This window comes from Pan troglodytes, chromosome Y (genome assembly GCF_028858775.2).
Source record: "Pan troglodytes isolate AG18354 chromosome Y, NHGRI_mPanTro3-v2.0_pri, whole genome shotgun sequence".
NCBI lineage: Eukaryota > Metazoa > Chordata > Mammalia > Primates > Hominidae > Pan > Pan troglodytes.
In genome coordinates, this window is record NC_072422.2 from 17,229,948 (window position 1) to 17,235,036 (window position 5,089).

Here is a 5,089-nt window from a genome sequence, read left to right on the forward strand (position 1 = left end):
AAAATTTACAACTATCTACCCTAAAAGAAGCTGAAAGTCCCTCAAAAACTTTCCAGAGGCCATGTCCTTGTATTACAAAAATGATCATAAAAACTGGCAGGAGTAGAAGAATACAAATGAATCTTAAAACTTGCTAAACACTTCAAGTCTCCCATAAGAATTGTAATGGAAAATGGATCAGCCGGCAGTTTTTTCCATACAATTGTGAACAAATTATATTTCTTCATACATAGGTTTGTTTTTTCAATATTCTAAGGAATTAACTTTTATATTAATAGTAGGTGATGTAAGAAAGCAGGTCTTTATCAAGATAACTGACACTGGATGTCCATACCATTACTCAGGTGGGCCTTAATTCCCAGCGAGGTTCCCTCCCTGGAAACACACTGAAGGTCCCCAGCCATTTGGCAATCTCTTCACATTCCCAGCCCGGGAGGTAGCCCTGAAATACATGTACCTGAAGAAAATAAAATATTGCCTCACACTGGAGCCCAGTGTGGTCCTCCAGATTCCGTGTGAGGTGAACTAAGTTATATGGGAAAGCAGGGCACTGGGAGTGAGGATGGCAGAGAGGATTACACATGTCAAGGCAGCCGGAGTCATGGAAACAAAACATGACTGGCCTGGGAGAAACACTGTGAAAGGACACAGACCTAGGTGGGCCTGAGGTGGACATCCTCGTGGAGAAAAATGGGGCCCTGGTTGATCTGAAAATGAGCCGCATGTGGTAGCAGCTCTTACCGCAGGGCAGGGAGCTGATGAGTGATGGTGAGACAGCTATCTCTTAAGCCCTGCTTCCAACCCACTGACTTTAGCCATATATGCATCATAGTGGCTTAAGGTGCCCCAATCCTGAAATGCAGGTGTTACATGTCCCTGATGGGCCTCTCTCCCCCAACCCATGGATTGCCTGGGATTGCTCACTGCAGTCTCCTCCAGGATCCTTGGGTTCTCCATGTGGGGCCCAGATCCAGGTCAAAAGGCCTCTCAGTTCCCAGCCCTTCCCAGCCCTAGGCTGCTCGCCTGGCCTCCTCTCTGTTCCGCCTCTAAGGCTGACCCTCTCTCCATTGGATACAACTGAAATGGATTGAGCCATACACCCTGGCTGATGATCTAGGGGACTGCAGAAGTGGGTCCAGGACATTTCAGGTGACAGTTTAAAGCCAATTCCCCAGAGACCAAGGAATGACCAGCTAGGTCCTTTCCCATGATGCCCCACGGCGTACCCTACCCACCTCAGCAATCCTGCCAAAACCCGGGCAGTCATGTTCAGCCAAACAGCTGAATAAGCTCAGGTAGGAGGTGTACTGCCTGCAGCTGGAGGCTTGACCTTCGTGATCCCAGAACCGCTGGACTGCAGTGGAATGAGACACCCTGTAGCATGCAGGGAGAGGAGTCAGGAAGGTTCCTGAATTCAAGGGCATTGAATTGAACAGAAGCACTCTTTGTACTTTTATGTCTTTTAACTCATTTGGGGAATTTGGCGTGTTATTATTTACAGTGTTCTCTCTGCCCTTTCTCATTGTTCTGCACAGCTGGGGCTGTTATTATGTGAAAGCTGGTTTCCTTCATCAGACAGCATAGGCTCTAATGATGTTTCGTTCATTTTGATTCTCCTCACACTACATAGTTGTAATTTACCTAATGTGACTGTTTTTTTGTTTGTTTTCCGAGAATGGGTCTTACTCTGTCTTCTAGGTTGGACAGCAGCCCCACGATCTCAGCCCACTGCAGCCCAGGCACCACACACCCATGTGATCCTCTCAACTCAGACTCTCACACACCTGGCGGTACAGGTGCATGCCACCCCTCCAAGCTATGTACTAATTAACTAAATGCTTACTTTTTGAATGTGGGTCCATGTTGCCCCAGGCTCATCTGGAACTCCTGAGTGCAGGCAATCCTCCCACCTCAGCTTACCAAAGTGCTGGGATGACAGGTGTGACCCATGGCCCTGCCATGGCTTTGTGATTTTTGCTTTTTTCTTCCTCCTCCTCATGTCTTGTATTGAAACATGCACTGAAGGTTTCAATTCATGGACTATAGTCTCTGTGCCTGGAATTTCTATCTTTCAACTCATCATCAGCATTCATAGGGATTTTCATATATATATATACACATATATAAAAATACATCTATACACACATATATACGTATATACATGTATATACGTATATATGCACATTTATATACATATATACATGTATATATTATATATATACGTACACATATGTATTTATTTCTCAAGTTACCAAACGGCTTGCATTCTTTCCCGTGTCATGAAAAAGACTTTGCTAGAAAAGAAAAGCACTGCTTTATAATACAATATTTTATTTGCATTTATTTTGTTAAGGCATTTTAAAAATTGTATGTTTGTTTAAAAAATGTCATATGAAATGATACATATTTACCACTTAAGGCGTGATGTTCAACAGGTCATATACATTCTGCATTGGATACATCCAGCCAATCAACATATGTGTAACCTCACATAGTTGTCATTTTTGTTGTGAAAAAACATGACATGCACTGTATTCGAATATTTTTAGAGAAAGAATATGTTACCACTAGTTATAGTGAGCATGCTGAAGAAAATATTTTTAACCTATTCCTCCTTTATAACTAGAAGTATGAGTTCTTCATCCAGCATCTCGTCAGTGCACCCTCTTCACCGCAGTCATTGGAGTCACTACTTCTGTGAAGTCTGCTTTTTTGATTTCATATAAGAATGAGATCATGTGCTATTTTCCTTTCTGATACCTGGCTTATGTCACTTAACAGAATGGCATGCACACATTCAGCAGATTCCCACACAATCTTACAACTGGCAGGATTTCCTGATTTATTATTGCAGCGCGTATTTCCGTTGTGCACATGTGTTTTTGCCCCATTTTTTAATCCATTTATCAATGGAGGGACACTCAGGTTGCTTCCGTATTTTGGCTACAGCAAAAGTGTAATGAGTGCAGCAATAATTGCATGGGTGCATGCACCACTTCAACATACTGATCTGTGTACTAGTGGGCATGCCCGGGTATTCTGATTTGCTGGATCATATAGTGGGTGGTTCTACTTGTAGATTTCTGAAGACTGTTTATACTTAAATAAGGGCCATAAAGCTTCTTTAATGCCAGCACTAATTTACATTCTCCCCAAAAGTGAGCAGGGAATTCGTTTTCTCTGCATCCTCACCAGAGATTAGGGTTTTCTTTTTTTTCTTTCTTTCTTTTTTTTGTTTGTCTTTCGGATAATATGCATTCTGACTGAAGTGGGAAGAAATCTCATTGTGTTTTTGATTTGCATTTTTGTGATGGATTGGGGATAATGAGGACCTTTCAGTGTGTTTTCTGGGCAACTGTATGTCTCAGTTTCACAAATGAGTCTTCGCAGCCTTCGCCTATTTGTTTTCATGCTATTGAGTTGTTGGGAGTTCCTTATGTACTGTGACTATTCACCCATTAACAGATGTATGGTGATCCAATCATTGCTCCCATCCTGTAGGATGCCCCTTCTGTATGTTGAGTTTTCCATGGTTTGGTGAAGCACTTTAGTTTGATATGATGCCATTCTCTATTTTTGATGGTGTTTACTGTGTTCTTGCAGTCACTTTGAGACCATCATTGCACACACAGACGCCATGGAGCTTCTTCCTTGTGATCTCTTCTGCTATTTTTATCCTTTCAGATCTGACACTGGAGTTTGGTGATAAATAATCCACTTGTAAAATCCTTTGTGTGGCTATTCAGATTTCCCCAACCTAGTTTATACAAGATACTTGATTTTGCATTGGGCGTTCTTGCTTCTTTGGGAAAAGGTGGTGAGCTGCAAATGCAGTGACTTAGTTCTGGGCTCCTATTGTTTTTCCTGAGCTCTAGTCTCTGCTTTTCTGCCAATGCTATTGTATTTTGGTACAAAAAGTTTTGTAGTAGTATATCATGAAGTTAGGTAGTGTGGTGGCTCCAGCTTTGTGCTTTTTACTGGATTGCTCTGGGTTTTCAGGATCTTCTGCCATTTCATAGCAAATTTGGGATTCCCAGATTGTTTTTCTAAGAAGATTGTGTCATTGATATTTTTACAGGGGTTGTATAGAATCTGAGGATGACTCAGGTAGTAGTGATGTCAATGCTGTTTAGACAATGTGCGTGTTTGTGTGCACATGCTCAGGGCCAAGAGACACTGGGTGTCCTCACCAATACTTAGGTGGGCCTTAATATCCAGGCAGATTGCCTTCTGGAAACACACAGAAGATCCTGTTCTGTTTTGCCATCTCTTCACATTTCCTCCCCTGTGAGCCCTGTGTGGTCCTCCAGATTCTCTGTGCGGTGGCCTGCCTTTTTTGGGGTGGGGAGTTGGTGGGTGAATGGGGATGGCGGAGGGAACCAAGCATGTCGGTGGAGCGTGGTGTCATCCAAACGGTACTTAGCAGGCCTGGGAGAGCCACTCTGGGAGGACGCAGACCTAGACAAGCCTCAGGTGGGCATCTATGTGGAGGGTGAGAGAGACTTGGTTGAGCCCAAACTGAACCCCAGGTAGTAGCATGCCTCAGGACAGGGAAGGAGCTAGCAAGGGATGATGAGGCAGCTATCTCTTGATCCTGGCTTCTCAACCATTGACCTTAGCTACTTACGCCTATTAAGCAGATTACGGTTCCCCCATCGTGAAATGTGGGTACTACAGTTCCCTGATGGGCATTTCTCCACCAGCCCATGATGGCCTGAGTTTCCTTACTGCAGTCTCCTCCCTGAGCCTTGGCTTCTCTATGTGTGTCCTACCTCCAGGACCCACAGGCCTCTCAACCCCCGGCCCTGGGCTGCTTCCCTGGCCTCTTCTCTGTTCCCTCTCTGAGGGCCTAACTCCCTGGGTAGTGCTGCAGAATATGGAGCCACAGGCCCTGGCTGATGATCTGGGGGACTGGGCAAATTGGTCGAGACAGGTCAGGTTCTGGTTCAAAGCCAATTCCTCTGATGCCAAGGAATGTCCAACAAGGTCCTTTGCCATGATGCCCCATAGCTGCCCCACCTCAGCACTCGTGCCGTACCCTGAGCAGTCCCAGTCAGCCAACCAGCTGAAGAAGCTCAGTTAGGCAGTG